The sequence below is a fragment of the Phyllobates terribilis genome, unplaced genomic scaffold, assembly GCF_046119375.1.
Source record: "Phyllobates terribilis strain yellow unplaced genomic scaffold, ASM4611937v1 Scaffold_5__5_contigs__length_657084704, whole genome shotgun sequence".
NCBI classification, from domain to species: Eukaryota; Metazoa; Chordata; class Amphibia; order Anura; family Dendrobatidae; genus Phyllobates; species Phyllobates terribilis.
Genome location: NW_027362765.1, coordinates 651,974,750 through 651,991,076, shown reverse-complemented (window position 1 = coordinate 651,991,076; position 16,327 = coordinate 651,974,750). Strand labels below are relative to the sequence as shown.

Sequence of the window (16,327 nt, the reverse complement as noted above, 5' to 3'; positions counted from 1 at the left end):
TAATCAGGAGCCCTCCTGCTAAGGGTAGACAGCTGCTCGTTCCACCCCACCCCCCGCCTTAATTGGTTCTCCTCCCTTCCAACGGTGTTGAGGCGGGTGGGAACAGCAGGGGGTGAAGGTGCTGTGTTTAAAGAGGTGGAGTTATGCAGATCTAAAACGCGTGGATTGCAGCAGCAGCAAGCCGAAAAGTGCAGGCATGTAAGGGATCTAGAGGTTGACAACATGTCTTCTTAACGGGAGTCCAGGAGCTCATCTCCACAAATGGACTTTTCAGGATCCTTGGGTGGCTCCGTAGTTTGAAACCAATTCTGGTTATCGCTTCTCGGCCTTTTGGCTAAGATCAAGTGTAGTATCTGTTCTTATCAGTTTAATATCTGATACGTCCCCTATCTGGAGACCATATATTAAATGGATTTTTAGAACAGGGAGATGGAAAAAGAGCTTGCTCTGTCCACTCCACGCATTGACCTGGTATTGCAGTATCTCCAGGACCGGTGCACCCCTTCTTTAATGCAGTTTCTAAAATCAGAAAGAATTGAATTCAATGTTTTTTGTTCATTTTGCTTGTTTGTCGGATTTTGGGATGGACTCTTTGGCTTTGCTTTTCTTCTCCTCATTGGATTTTTCATGTTCAAAGTTGCAGAAGCCAGATTACAAGCTCATTTTGGTTCAACTTCAGCAACTGTGCATTGCATTGCCATGTAATGTGATGCAATGCTATCTTTCTAGCTCTCCCTTTTTACTTCCTTTTGGATAAACAGACATATTAGGCAAGCATTTTGGAGCTTTCACCTAAATAACTACAGGTGGTGAGATAAGCTGCACAATATAATTGACCTTTCAGTATATTGTTGCACACACACCATCTATTTAGCAAATGCCCTTGTTATCAACAGCAGCCTTTTAAACTCACCTGAGCTAACAGGTATGTGCGCTGGTTACTCTGCTGCGCTTAAAATTTCTTTTTTGGTTTGCTACAATGCCTTTTCTGAAACGTTGTCTCCTTCTGCTGGAACACTGACTTCTTTCATTTAATGCCTGCAGACTATAAAAGAGAACCCAACCCAAAAAGTTTGGTTGATTAGTCTGTGGCATTCTGTTAAACTGTTGCTTATGGCGGTCTCTGTGAGCTTCTCAGCGACATTCAGCCAGCCAGGTATCCTGCCTGCAGTAGATGGAATGTGGCAATGGAACGCTGGCTGCGCGTGTCATAATAGGCTCTGAGCCTTTATATACCTGTGCACAGCAGCAGCCACCTTCAGTCTGCTGCTGGACAGCCAGCAGCAGCAGCAGGAGAGGTATGTAATCAGGAGCCCCCCTGCTAAGGGTAGACAGCTGCTCGTTCCACCCCACCCCCCGCCTTAATTGGTTCTCCTCCCTTCCAACGGTGTTGAGGCGGGTGGGAACAGCAGGGGGTGAAGGTGCTGTGTTTAAAGAGGTGGAGTTATGCAGATCTAAAACGCGTGGATTGCAGCAGCAGCAAGCCGAAAAGTGCAGGCATGTAAGGGATCTAGAGGTTGACAACATGTCTTCTTAACGGGAGTCCAGGAGCTCATCTCCACAAATGGACTTTTCAGGATCCTTGGGTGGCTCCGTAGTTTGAAACCAATTCTGGTTATCGCTTCTCGGCCTTTTGGCTAAGATCAAGTGTAGTATCTGTTCTTATCAGTTTAATATCTGATACGTCCCCTATCTGGGGACCATATATTAAATGGATTTTTAGAACAGGGAGATGGAAAAAGAGCTTGCTCTGTCCACTCCACGCATTGACCTGGTATTGCAGTATCTCCAGGACCGGTGCACCCCTTCTTTAATGCAGTTTCTAAAATCAGAAAGAATTGAATTCAATGTTTTTTGTTCATTTTGCTTGTTTGTCGGATTTTGGGATGGACTCTTTGGCTTTGCTTTTCTTCTCCTCATTGGATTTTTCATGTTCAAAGTTGCAGAAGCCAGATTACAAGCTCATTTTGGTTCAACTTCAGCAACTGTGCATTGCATTGCCATGTAATGTGATGCAATGCTATCTTTCTAGCTCTCCCTTTTTACTTCCTTTTGGATAAACAGACATATTAGGCAAGCATTTTGGAGCTTTCACCTAAATAACTACAGGTGGTGAGATAAGCTGCACAATATAATTGACCTTTCAGTATATTGTTGCACACACACCATCTATTTAGCAAATGCCCTTGTTATCAACAGCAGCCTTTTAAACTCACCTGAGCTAACAGGTATGTGCGCTGGTTACTCTGCTGCGCTTAAAATTTCTTTTTTGGTTTGCTACAATGCCTTTTCTGAAACGTTGTCTCCTTCTGCTGGAACACTGACTTCTTTCATTTAATGCCTGCAGACTATAAAAGAGAACCCAACCCAAAAAGTTTGGTTGATTAGTCTGTGGCATTCTGTTAAACTGTTGCTTATGGCGGTCTCTGTGAGCTTCTCAGCGACATTCAGCCAGCCAGGTATCCTGCCTGCAGTAGATGGAATGTGGCAATGGAACGCTGGCTGCGCGTGTCATAATAGGCTCTGAGCCTTTATATACCTGTGCACAGCAGCAGCCACCTTCAGTCTGCTGCTGGACAGCCAGCAGCAGCAGCAGCAGGAGAGGTATGTAATCAGGAGCCCTCCTGCTAAGGGTAGACAGCTGCTCGTTCCACCCCACCCCCCGCCTTAATTGGTTCTCCTCCCTTCCAACGGTGTTGAGGCGGGTGGGAACAGCAGGGGGTGAAGGTGCTGTGTTTAAAGAGGTGGAGTTATGCAGATCTAAAACGCGTGGATTGCAGCAGCAGCAAGCCGAAAAGTGCAGGCATGTAAGGGATCTAGAGGTTGACAACATGTCTTCTTAACGGGAGTCCAGGAGCTCATCTCCACAAATGGACTTTTCAGGATCCTTGGGTGGCTCCGTAGTTTGAAACCAATTCTGGTTATCGCTTCTCGGCCTTTTGGCTAAGATCAAGTGTAGTATCTGTTCTTATCAGTTTAATATCTGATACGTCCCCTATCTGGGGACCATATATTAAATGGATTTTTAGAACAGGGAGATGGAAAAAGAGCTTGCTCTGTCCACTCCACGCATTGACCTGGTATTGCAGTATCTCCAGGACCGGTGCACCCCTTCTTTAATGCAGTTTCTAAAATCAGAAAGAATTGAATTCAATGTTTTTTGTTCATTTTGCTTGTTTGTCGGATTTTGGGATGGACTCTTTGGCTTTGCTTTTCTTCTCCTCATTGGATTTTTCATGTTCAAAGTTGCAGAAGCCAGATTACAAGCTCATTTTGGTTCAACTTCAGCAACTGTGCATTGCATTGCCATGTAATGTGATGCAATGCTATCTTTCTAGCTCTCCCTTTTTACTTCCTTTTGGATAAACAGACATATTAGGCAAGCATTTTGGAGCTTTCACCTAAATAACTACAGGTGGTGAGATAAGCTGCACAATATAATTGACCTTTCAGTATATTGTTGCACACACACCATCTATTTAGCAAATGCCCTTGTTATCAACAGCAGCCTTTTAAACTCACCTGAGCTAACAGGTATGTGCGCTGGTTACTCTGCTGCGCTTAAAATTTCTTTTTTGGTTTGCTACAATGCCTTTTCTGAAACGTTGTCTCCTTCTGCTGGAACACTGACTTCTTTCATTTAATGCCTGCAGACTATAAAAGAGAACCCAACCCAAAAAGTTTGGTTGATTAGTCTGTGGCATTCTGTTAAACTGTTGCTTATGGCGGTCTCTGTGAGCTTCTCAGCGACATTCAGCCAGCCAGGTATCCTGCCTGCAGTAGATGGAATGTGGCAATGGAACGCTGGCTGCGCGTGTCATAATAGGCTCTGAGCCTTTATATACCTGTGCACAGCAGCAGCCACCTTCAGTCTGCTGCTGGACAGCCAGCAGCAGCAGCAGCAGGAGAGGTATGTAATCAGGAGCCCTCCTGCTAAGGGTAGACAGCTGCTCGTTCCACCCCACCCCCCGCCTTAATTGGTTCTCCTCCCTTCCAACGGTGTTGAGGCGGGTGGGAACAGCAGGGGGTGAAGGTGCTGTGTTTAAAGAGGTGGAGTTATGCAGATCTAAAACGCGTGGATTGCAGCAGCAGCAAGCCGAAAAGTGCAGGCATGTAAGGGATCTAGAGGTTGACAACATGTCTTCTTAACGGGAGTCCAGGAGCTCATCTCCACAAATGGACTTTTCAGGATCCTTGGGTGGCTCCGTAGTTTGAAACCAATTCTGGTTATCGCTTCTCGGCCTTTTGGCTAAGATCAAGTGCTTTATTGCAGGAGATTGTGGTTGAAGGGCACTCGGGTACCCCTCTCCTTGGCCTGGCAGGATCGTCCACTTTGGTGGACTTAACCTGCTTGCTGCTATTAGGGAGAGGGCTTAGTCCCAGGGTAACGAGTTGCGATCCCCCAGCTTCCAGGTGTTTTTCGCTGCAAGAACACTGGGAGCGCAGATTGCAAGCGGCTGCAATTTGCAACCTTGTTGCGTTTTTCCATGGAGGTTGACCCTAACCTCGTGCCTCTTTATGCGAGGCTAAAAAACTCTATCCGAGTTCACTTCACGGCGGGTGGCTCGGATATGAGGAAATTAGGGTATGTAGTCCAGGACGTGCTCAGGAACCTTCTTGGCGTACAAAGTAATGAAATTCTCTCCATCCAGGATTATCCCAGAAGAGGTGACTATGACATCACATTCACCGGAGAAGGTATTTTTAGAGATGTACTAGAAAAGTTAAAAAAAGTTGAAAATAGTCCTGTTTTGAAAGGGATACAAATTGTTGAGCACGTCCTGGATGAGGTAAGACTGGTTATTGTAAAAATATTTTCGCCCTTTGTTTCTGCTCCAGAAGTAATGTCATTTCTAGCAATTTATTTTAAAAGTGTTAAATGTATTGGGAAGATATTAAACGAATATAACATATGGACATCTAAGTGGAAATTCCTTGTGAAGTGTACAAGAGATCCAAATACACCAGGTGGTATACGGCTCCCCCCTGCCCGTTTCAAAATTGGGCAAACAAATGGGGATTTCTTCTTTTCTGGGATGCCAGTATATTGCAGAAATTGTGGGCGCTATGGTCATTCAAAAGAAAACTGTCATGTATCATGTAGAAATTGTGCTAGTGAAGAACATGAGACAAAAGAATGCCCTAAGGAAAAGAAATGCAGTTTTTGCCAGACTCCAGGTCACTTTTATTTTTCTTGCCCTCACAGATTTCGGGAAGATGAGCAAAATGGGAAGTCCAAGACGTCCGACCAAGGACCAAAAGATCAGACCACCCCTCAGGAGGAGGAACAACAACCTGGAGCCTCTGGAGACAATAAGGGCGTACCAAATAGTGAAGTGTCTCCAGAGTCTATGACAGGTAAAATACCAAATCCCAAAACCTGGCTGCAGGACCTGCGGGAGTCCAAAAGGAGGGCTGAGAAGGAGCAGAAGGGCACTACTGGTAAGGTCAAAAGGGACCGGCAAAAGGCCGACACAGAAGCCCATGCCCAGTCTGGGTCTCCTAGTGCTGAGGGCGCTGAGTGGATAAAGGTGGGTCCTAAGAAAAAGAAAAAGGGTGGTTCGGAGGAGGCAGCAGGAGGTGAACAGATGGACACTTCTCCAGAAGGGGACGTGGACGCTGGACCCTCAGGGGTTTCGGTCTCCGCTGCTACAGGTGGGGACCGGGATCTTGCTGCCTCTGAAGAGTCAGAGGCTCTGCCTTGTGCGCAACCTCCTCCTATAGGACGACCTTCTACAGGTCAAACAGGGGCGGCGGAACCCCTCGGAGACCCACCTGATGAGGAACTGCATGGCCAGCCAATGGAGACCCAGCGGGTTCTGCCAGCCAGCCCTCCGAGCTATGCCAGTGTAGCGTCGGGTTTATATAAATGTGGTAATCTTTCCTCCTCCACGGAGACTCTCGTGACGATACTATCAGATGAGGAGGGAGGCGCAAGCCCAGTGGTCTGATCAGGTTCATCGGACAGGTAAATCCGTTGCTCTTAGTTACCTAAGTAAAATTTCTACATTTTCTAATGATGGCTGAACTCAAAGGTATTTCCCTCAACGTGAGAGGCATAAAATCTAACACGAGAAGAACTGCTCTTTTTAATTTTTTTACGTGTTTTACTGCATCTGTATTTTTTCTGCAAGAATGTAATATCCCACATGAAATGTCATATCAAAAATATAAAGATGAGTGGAAGTGTGGGCCATCTGTCTGGTCCGGATCGAATGCTGCAGGATCAGCGGGTGTAGCCATACTTTTTAAAGGGAACGTTTTAATTGATTTTATTCAGGAAATTTTACCAGGTCGTATTTTATTAGTGAAAGCTTTTATTGATGGTATTAGATGGCAGTTTTTAAATTTTTATGGATCAACAGAGAAAAATGAAAGAGCCGAAATGCTTGATCTTTTACCATTATTTATTAATAACTCTGAACCTTTTATCTTAGCAGGGGATTTTAATTGTGTTTTAAAAGGTGAAAACCGGCGCTCCAGCTCTGTAAGCAGGAACTACGATAAAACCTCAGGTATGCTACATGATATAGTCAAAGATGCTAAATTGATAGACATATATAAAGAGTGTCATAGTGATAGCCCAGAGGACGCCGGTTTCACTTGGAGCAATGCTAATTGTAGCTCTAGGATTGATTTTATTTTTGGTTCAGATAAAACAATACCTGCCAAATGTGAAGTTTTAACTAATATATTTTCAGACCATAAACTTTTATCCTTTACCATAAAAGTAAATGACAACAAAAAATGTGGTAAGAAAAGCTGGAAAATGAACGTATCCCTTTTAACCGACCCGCAGATTTTATCAGATTTTATTGAGTTTTATAGGAAATGTAGAAAAGGGAAAAAAACAAATGAGACTATGAGTGTATGGTGGGATAGAATGAAAGTAAAAATAAAAGACTTTTTTATTAAAAAGAGTATATGTAGAGCCAAAGAAAAATATGAAGAATATAGAATTTTAAATACCCGCCTACAAACATTATTTAAGCTCAGAGACAATGGGATAGATGTACAAGTTGATATTTCAAACTTAAAAGAAGAGATTTCAAAATGGCTAGAACAAAAAGGAAAAGAGATAATTTTTCGTTCTAGAGTACAACATATAGAAGAAAATGAAAAGTGTTCCAGATATTTTTTTAGGAAAAGTAAAAAAGAAAAAGTGATAATTGACCATATAGATGGTGAGAATAATATAAAAAATATGCTGGGTAAAGTTGAGGTTTTTTTTTCTAATCTTTTTAATGGAAAAAATATAGATAATAAATTAATGGATGATTCGCTGCAAGGACTAACAGCTGTTTTAGATCCCGCATCCCAAGAGTTTTTATCCCAAGTTTTAACGGAACAAGAAGTGTTAAAAACTATTAAAAGTTTTAAAACTGGAAAGGTCCCTGGTCCTGATGGCATCCCAATAGAATTTTATGTATGTTTTTATGATATTTTAAAAGATGATTTGTTTTATTTGTTTACTGAGGTTTTTAATAATAAGGTTTTATTAAATTCCTGGAAGAAAGGTGAAGTCTCCCTCCTATACAAAAAAGGCGATAAATCAAAATTAGAAAACTGGAGACCAATAACACTTTTAAATTGTGACTATAAAATAATGGCTAAAATTTGTGCAAATCGTCTAAAAGAAGTCATCAGCAAAGTTATTCATTCTAATCAAGTGTGTGGGGTGCCGGGGCGCAGTATATGGGACAATCTGAATTTAGTGAAAGACTGTATTGAGGATGTGAAAGACAGAAAGGGGAAAATGGCGATTTTATCTATTGATTTTGAAAAAGCATTTGACCGTGTCTCACACTTTTATCTTTTTAAAGTTTTAGAGAAAATGGGCATACCAGAAGGGTTTTTACTATCGCTTAAAGCATTTTACAAGGATTGTACAAGTAAGATTTTAGTGAATGGTTTTAAGACACAAGAGGTATTTTTACGGTCAGGGGTGAAACAGGGATGCCCTCTGTCCCCCCTACTGTTTATCTGTGCACTGGAACCAATGTTATGTGCAATACGCCAAAATAAACAGATATGCGGTGTCCCTCTGCCTGGAAGCGGTGGTTTGGAGGCCAAGGTTGTAGGCTACATGGATGACGTGGCGGTCTTGTGTACAGATGCACCATCACTTACGGCCACTCTCCATCAAGTGCAATCCTTTTGCCTAGCTTCTGGTTTTAAAATCAATTTTAATAAGTGTAACATTTTAAGTGTTGGGGGGATGATTTTACGTGATGTACCAATTAATGTCTCCGAATCCATTTCCATTTTAGGTATATCATTCACTGAAAATAATGATGGTTATAATAGTTGGGAAACAATTACACAGAAAGTAAATATGAAAATATGTATGTGGAACATGAGGAGACTTACAATGGAGGGTAAAGTATTGGTTTTAAAGATGGTGATTTTACCTCTTTTATTGTATCTTAGCATGGTTTTCCCCACGCCTGTTAATGTTTTAAAAAAGATAACCAAAACCTGTTTTACCTTCTTTTGGAACTCAAAAATGGAAAAGCTGAAAAGAGAAATCGTGATGAAATCAAAAGTAAAAGGTGGTAAAGATTTTCCAGATTTTAATAGGTTTCTTTTAATCCATCTGTTCGTTTACTGTTTTAATGCCCTTTTTAAGAATCACTATTGGTCCTTTTTTATGCGTTTTAATACAGGATTTTTTATGAGAAAGTTTGGATGGTATGAAGTTAATATATCTGTGCCCCATGCTTTTAATTTGTCGACGCATTATGAGATTTTAAGGAAAATAGTGTCCGATTTTAATTTAGGGACTAAGAAAATAGAGGAATTAAGAAATAGTAAGAAACTAATTAAAGAAATACGTAAAAGTGAGGAAATATGTAATGTTGACAGAAATGATGATGACAAATCTATGTCTATCTGGAAAATGATTAACGTTTTTTATCTTTTTAATGAACAGAGAGATCTGGCTTGGAGTTGCATGCACCGCTGTCTTCCTTGCCGGGCATTCCAATACAGAAGAGGATTTGTGAGGTCTGCCATCTGCCCAAGAGCCGGATGCCAAGACGAGGAAACGGTGGAACATCTATTATGGACATGTAATTTTGCAAAGGATTTCTGGAGAAGACTGCTCCCCCTACTGGAAAGGGTGGCAGACCTCAAGGACTTTACATATAAAACTGTGCTATACGGACTTATGGAATGCCCCACAATGGACCAGTACACAATGGCTTGGAAGACAGTGAACTGCGCCAAGTCATCTCTCTGGAAAGCGCGCAACATTGCTATTTTTAAACAAGATGTTTTATCAGTGAATGATGTTTTAAGTTTATGTTTATGTGAAATGTATACTTATTATTTAATTGACAAAAAGAAGAATATACATATTTCCAAAAAATGGCTTGTTGACCAATGGAACCTAATTATTTAAAATCTTTGTATTTTTTTGTTTTGGAAATTTCATTTGTCTTTTAACGTTTGGTATTTGTGTAATTATGCTTGTAATTTGTTAAAATTTTAATAAACGGTTTTATCCCTCTGCAGGGGATAGCCAAATTAAAAAAAAAATCTGTTCTTATCAGTTTAATATCTGATACGTCCCCTATCTGGGGACCATATATTAAATGGATTTTTAGAACAGGGAGATGGAAAAAGAGCTTGCTCTGTCCACTCCACGCATTGACCTGGTATTGCAGTATCTCCAGGACCGGTGCACCCCTTCTTTAATGCAGTTTCTAAAATCAGAAAGAATTGAATTCAATGTTTTTTGTTCATTTTGCTTGTTTGTCGGATTTTGGGATGGACTCTTTGGCTTTGCTTTTCTTCTCCTCATTGGATTTTTCATGTTCAAAGTTGCAGAAGCCAGATTACAAGCTCATTTTGGTTCAACTTCAGCAACTGTGCATTGCATTGCCATGTAATGTGATGCAATGCTATCTTTCTAGCTCTCCCTTTTTACTTCCTTTTGGATAAACAGACATATTAGGCAAGCATTTTGGAGCTTTCACCTAAATAACTACAGGTGGTGAGATAAGCTGCACAATATAATTGACCTTTCAGTATATTGTTGCACACACACCATCTATTTAGCAAATGCCCTTGTTATCAACAGCAGCCTTTTAAACTCACCTGAGCTAACAGGTATGTGCGCTGGTTACTCTGCTGCGCTTAAAATTTCTTTTTTGGTTTGCTACAATGCCTTTTCTGAAACGTTGTCTCCTTCTGCTGGAACACTGACTTCTTTCATTTAATGCCTGCAGACTATAAAAGAGAACCCAACCCAAAAAGTTTGGTTGATTAGTCTGTGGCATTCTGTTAAACTGTTGCTTATGGCGGTCTCTGTGAGCTTCTCAGCGACATTCAGCCAGCCAGGTATCCTGCCTGCAGTAGATGGAATGTGGCAATGGAACGCTGGCTGCGCGTGTCATAATAGGCTCTGAGCCTTTATATACCTGTGCACAGCAGCAGCCACCTTCAGTCTGCTGCTGGACAGCCAGCAGCAGCAGCAGCAGGAGAGGTATGTAATCAGGAGCCCTCCTGCTAAGGGTAGACAGCTGCTCGTTCCACCCCACCCCCCGCCTTAATTGGTTCTCCTCCCTTCCAACGGTGTTGAGGCGGGTGGGAACAGCAGGGGGTGAAGGTGCTGTGTTTAAAGAGGTGGAGTTATGCAGATCTAAAACGCGTGGATTGCAGCAGCAGCAAGCCGAAAAGTGCAGGCATGTAAGGGATCTAGAGGTTGACAACATGTCTTCTTAACGGGAGTCCAGGAGCTCATCTCCACAAATGGACTTTTCAGGATCCTTGGGTGGCTCCGTAGTTTGAAACCAATTCTGGTTATCGCTTCTCGGCCTTTTGGCTAAGATCAAGTGTAGTATCTGTTCTTATCAGTTTAATATCTGATACGTCCCCTATCTGGGGACCATATATTAAATGGATTTTTAGAACAGGGAGATGGAAAAAGAGCTTGCTCTGTCCACTCCACGCATTGACCTGGTATTGCAGTATCTCCAGGACCGGTGCACCCCTTCTTTAATGCAGTTTCTAAAATCAGAAAGAATTGAATTCAATGTTTTTTGTTCATTTTGCTTGTTTGTCGGATTTTGGGATGGACTCTTTGGCTTTGCTTTTCTTCTCCTCATTGGATTTTTCATGTTCAAAGTTGCAGAAGCCAGATTACAAGCTCATTTTGGTTCAACTTCAGCAACTGTGCATTGCATTGCCATGTAATGTGATGCAATGCTATCTTTCTAGCTCTCCCTTTTTACTTCCTTTTGGATAAACAGACATATTAGGCAAGCATTTTGGAGCTTTCACCTAAATAACTACAGGTGGTGAGATAAGCTGCACAATATAATTGACCTTTCAGTATATTGTTGCACACACACCATCTATTTAGCAAATGCCCTTGTTATCAACAGCAGCCTTTTAAACTCACCTGAGCTAACAGGTATGTGCGCTGGTTACTCTGCTGCGCTTAAAATTTCTTTTTTGGTTTGCTACAATGCCTTTTCTGAAACGTTGTCTCCTTCTGCTGGAACACTGACTTCTTTCATTTAATGCCTGCAGACTATAAAAGAGAACCCAACCCAAAAAGTTTGGTTGATTAGTCTGTGGCATTCTGTTAAACTGTTGCTTATGGCGGTCTCTGTGAGCTTCTCAGCGACATTCAGCCAGCCAGGTATCCTGCCTGCAGTAGATGGAATGTGGCAATGGAACGCTGGCTGCGCGTGTCATAATAGGCTCTGAGCCTTTATATACCTGTGCACAGCAGCAGCCACCTTCAGTCTGCTGCTGGACAGCCAGCAGCAGCAGCAGCAGGAGAGGTATGTAATCAGGAGCCCTCCTGCTAAGGGTAGACAGCTGCTCGTTCCACCCCACCCCCCGCCTTAATTGGTTCTCCTCCCTTCCAACGGTGTTGAGGCGGGTGGGAACAGCAGGGGGCGAAGGTGCTGTGTTTAAAGAGGTGGAGTTATGCAGATCTAAAACGCGTGGATTGCAGCAGCAGCAAGCCGAAAAGTGCAGGCATGTAAGGGATCTAGAGGTTGACAACATGTCTTCTTAACGGGAGTCCAGGAGCTCATCTCCACAAATGGACTTTTCAGGATCCTTGGGTGGCTCCGTAGTTTGAAACCAATTCTGGTTATCGCTTCTCGGCCTTTTGGCTAAGATCAAGTGTAGTATCTGTTCTTATCAGTTTAATATCTGATACGTCCCCTATCTGGGGACCATATATTAAATGGATTTTTAGAACAGGGAGATGGAAAAAGAGCTTGCTCTGTCCACTCCACGCATTGACCTGGTATTGCAGTATCTCCAGGACCGGTGCACCCCTTCTTTAATGCAGTTTCTAAAATCAGAAAGAATTGAATTCAATGTTTTTTGTTCATTTTGCTTGTTTGTCGGATTTTGGGATGGACTCTTTGGCTTTGCTTTTCTTCTCCTCATTGGATTTTTCATGTTCAAAGTTGCAGAAGCCAGATTACAAGCTCATTTTGGTTCAACTTCAGCAACTGTGCATTGCATTGCCATGTAATGTGATGCAATGCTATCTTTCTAGCTCTCCCTTTTTACTTCCTTTTGGATAAACAGACATATTAGGCAAGCATTTTGGAGCTTTCACCTAAATAACTACAGGTGGTGAGATAAGCTGCACAATATAATTGACCTTTCAGTATATTGTTGCACACACACCATCTATTTAGCAAATGCCCTTGTTATCAACAGCAGCCTTTTAAACTCACCTGAGCTAACAGGTATGTGCGCTGGTTACTCTGCTGCGCTTAAAATTTCTTTTTTGGTTTGCTACAATGCCTTTTCTGAAACGTTGTCTCCTTCTGCTGGAACACTGACTTCTTTCATTTAATGCCTGCAGACTATAAAAGAGAACCCAACCCAAAAAGTTTGGTTGATTAGTCTGTGGCATTCTGTTAAACTGTTGCTTATGGCGGTCTCTGTGAGCTTCTCAGCGACATTCAGCCAGCCAGGTATCCTGCCTGCAGTAGATGGAATGTGGCAATGGAACGCTGGCTGCGCGTGTCATAATAGGCTCTGAGCCTTTATATACCTGTGCACAGCAGCAGCCACCTTCAGTCTGCTGCTGGACAGCCAGCAGCAGCAGCAGCAGGAGAGGTATGTAATCAGGAGCCCTCCTGCTAAGGGTAGACAGCTGCTCGTTCCACCCCACCCCCCGCCTTAATTGGTTCTCCTCCCTTCCAACGGTGTTGAGGCGGGTGGGAACAGCAGGGGGTGAAGGTGCTGTGTTTAAAGAGGTGGAGTTATGCAGATCTAAAACGCGTGGATTGCAGCAGCAGCAAGCCGAAAAGTGCAGGCATGTAAGGGATCTAGAGGTTGACAACATGTCTTCTTAACGGGAGTCCAGGAGCTCATCTCCACAAATGGACTTTTCAGGATCCTTGGGTGGCTCCGTAGTTTGAAACCAATTCTGGTTATCGCTTCTCGGCCTTTTGGCTAAGATCAAGTGCAGTGATTTAGCGATTGCTGCCTTGGTTTTGGTTGGAGGTGTCTGGGGTACCTGGCTCGTCGGCCTTGGGGGATCGTCCTTACTTAATTGTGGGGACTTCACCCCCTTGCTGCTATAGGCGTGTCGGCTTAGTCCCCAGACAACGGGAAGCGATCATACTCGCTCCTTCTGTGTGTTGGAGTGGAGATTACGCTCATTCTGTTGGAGAATCATGGCAACAGAGGCGGAGTTGTGGCCGAAGTTGGAGGTTCCAGAACATGCACGTGTGGAGACCGCTTTCCGGATTTTTGTCCGGAGAGACTGTCAGAAGGTTAAGGACTTTCGGTTTATTATGAAGGAGATCATCTTGGGTGTCGCAAAGGTGAAAAAAGAAGACATCGTGGCAGTTATGGATTATCCCCAAAAGGGTGTCTATGACGTGTTTTTTGAGTCTAGGAAGATTTTGGAGAACTATATGGATTCTTTTGATGAATTGAGACATGAGAAGTTTGTTGGAATTCGGTTTCAACGTCACGTATTTAGTAGTGAAAAGATGGTGACAGTGAAGATGTTTTCACCACTGGTTCCAGAAGAGGACATTGTCACGTTTTTGAGTGGTTTTGCCAAGTCTGTAGTATCAAAAGGTAAAGTAATGAATGAATTCGGAGTATGGACGGGAAAGTGGAAATTTTTTGTGGAATTTAACATGAACAAGGATAGGAGTTTTTCCTACCCGCCTCAAAGGTTTAAGCTTGGTAAAGTAAGTGGGAATTTATTCTTTAATGGGATGGATTCCTTTTGTTCAATTTGTGAGGTATATGGTCATAAACGTGAAGACTGTACTGCAGAAAAGTGTTGGAAGTGTAAAGCGGAAGGACATGTTTCTAAATCATGTCCAGTAGAAAGGAATAAGTGTAACCTGTGTATGGAAATTGGGCATAGGTTTAAGGAATGCCCAAAGAGAAAGAGTAATAAGGAGAAGATGGAAAGTGCAAAGGCGGAAAAGAAAGAAAAAAAGAAGACGGTAGAGGTTCAGAGGCAAACAGAAGAGGAGGAAGCTGATAAAGAAATGGACAAAGTTAAAAAAGGAATTGCGGAAATGAAGGGAAGTGGTGTGTGTTTTGAAGCTTTTTTTCCAAAGGTAATCGCAAGTGTGAAGGCAAATAAAGAGAGGTTTTTTGAAACCTATAAGGTGGGAAGGACATGGATAGATTATGTGAATACAAACTTTGAATCTTTCTCGCAAGAGAAAGGACTGTTGGAGTATCTAACATATTATGCGTTGAAGGGAGGAATGCAGTAATGTGTTTTGTTTCCTTCCTCTATATATTATGTGTCTGAGAGGAAATACTGGTTGTTGTTTTGTTTTTTTTGTATATGCATTAAATAATGTTTTTTTGTTTTAAAATGACACGATGATGGATTTGGTCCATCACCGTTTTCAGAAGTATGGAATCGAGATGGTACTTGTAATCTGAGTGTTAAGAAAAAAAAAAAATAAAAAATCTGTTCTTATCAGTTTAATATCTGATACGTCCCCTATCAGGGGAACATATATTAAATGGATTTTTAGAACAGGGAGATGGAAAAAGAGCTTGCTCTGTCCACTCCACGCATTGACCTGGTATTGCAGTATCTCCAGGACCGGTGCACCCCTTCTTTAATGCAGTTTCTAAAATCAGAAAGAATTGAATTCAATGTTTTTTGTTCATTTTGCTTGTTTGTCGGATTTTGGGATGGACTCTTTGGCTTTGCTTTTCTTCTCCTCATTGGATTTTTCATGTTCAAAGTTGCAGAAGCCAGATTACAAGCTCATTTTGGTTCAACTTCAGCAACTGTGCATTGCATTGCCATGTAATGTGATGCAATGCTATCTTTCTAGCTCTCCCTTTTTACTTCCTTTTGGATAAACAGACATATTAGGCAAGCATTTTGGAGCTTTCACCTAAATAACTACAGGTGGTGAGATAAGCTGCACAATATAATTGACCTTTCAGTATATTGTTGCACACACACCATCTATTTAGCAAATGCCCTTGTTATCAACAGCAGCCTTTTAAACTCACCTGAGCTAACAGGTATGTGCGCTGGTTACTCTGCTGCGCTTAAAATTTCTTTTTTGGTTTGCTACAATGCCTTTTCTGAAACGTTGTCTCCTTCTGCTGGAACACTGACTTCTTTCATTTAATGCCTGCAGACTATAAAAGAGAACCCAACCCAAAAAGTTTGGTTGATTAGTCTGTGGCATTCTGTTAAACTGTTGCTTATGGCGGTCTCTGTGAGCTTCTCAGCGACATTCAGCCAGCCAGGTATCCTGCCTGCAGTAGATGGAATGTGGCAATGGAACGCTGGCTGCGCGTGTCATAATAGGCTCTGAGCCTTTATATACCTGTGCACAGCAGCAGCCACCTTCAGTCTGCTGCTGGACAGCCAGCAGCAGCAGCAGCAGGAGAGGTATGTAATCAGGAGCCCTCCTGCTAAGGGTAGACAGCTGCTCGTTCCACCCCACCCCCCGCCTTAATTGGTTCTCCTCCCTTCCAACGGTGTTGAGGCGGGTGGGAACAGCAGGGGGTGAAGGTGCTGTGTTTAAAGAGGTGGAGTTATGCAGATCTAAAACGCGTGGATTGCAGCAGCAGCAAGCCGAAAAGTGCAGGCATGTAAGGGATCTAGAGGTTGACAACATGTCTTCTTAACGGGAGTCCAGGAGCTCATCTCCACAAATGGACTTTTCAGGATCCTTGGGTGGCTCCGTAGTTTGAAACCAATTCTGGTTATCGCTTCTCGGCCTTTTGGCTAAGATCAAGTGCAGTGATTTAGCGATTGCTGCCTTGGTTTTGGTTGGAGGTGTCTGGGGTACCTGGCTCGTCGGCCTTGGGGGATCGTCCTTACTTAATT

General features: G+C 42.6%; 7 non-coding genes across 7 annotated transcripts; all 7 read left to right on the top strand.

The window, feature by feature from the left end:
• Window positions 1-314: 314 nt before the first annotated feature.
• LOC141149920 (U2 spliceosomal RNA) lies at window positions 315-505 on the top strand. Its single transcript, XR_012246198.1, has one exon. It is a non-coding gene; the product is annotated as a U2 spliceosomal RNA (small nuclear RNA).
• Window positions 506-1,617: 1,112 nt separating this feature from the next.
• LOC141274556 (U2 spliceosomal RNA) lies at window positions 1,618-1,808 on the top strand. The gene has a single exon (XR_012322828.1). It is a non-coding gene; the product is annotated as a U2 spliceosomal RNA (small nuclear RNA).
• Window positions 1,809-2,923: 1,115 nt separating this feature from the next.
• Window positions 2,924-3,114, top strand: LOC141274555 (U2 spliceosomal RNA). The gene has a single exon (XR_012322827.1). It is a non-coding gene; the product is annotated as a U2 spliceosomal RNA (small nuclear RNA).
• Window positions 3,115-9,504: 6,390 nt separating this feature from the next.
• LOC141150370 (U2 spliceosomal RNA) lies at window positions 9,505-9,693 on the top strand. Its single transcript, XR_012246588.1, has one exon. It is a non-coding gene; the product is annotated as a U2 spliceosomal RNA (small nuclear RNA).
• A 1,115-nt stretch (window positions 9,694-10,808) lies between these two features.
• On the top strand, window positions 10,809-10,999 carry LOC141274554 (U2 spliceosomal RNA). The gene has a single exon (XR_012322826.1). It is a non-coding gene; the product is annotated as a U2 spliceosomal RNA (small nuclear RNA).
• A 1,115-nt stretch (window positions 11,000-12,114) lies between these two features.
• On the top strand, window positions 12,115-12,305 carry LOC141274553 (U2 spliceosomal RNA). Its single transcript, XR_012322825.1, has one exon. It is a non-coding gene; the product is annotated as a U2 spliceosomal RNA (small nuclear RNA).
• A 2,599-nt stretch (window positions 12,306-14,904) lies between these two features.
• On the top strand, window positions 14,905-15,090 carry LOC141150712 (U2 spliceosomal RNA). The gene has a single exon (XR_012246839.1). It is a non-coding gene; the product is annotated as a U2 spliceosomal RNA (small nuclear RNA).
• The last annotated feature ends 1,237 nt before the right edge of the window (window positions 15,091-16,327 follow it).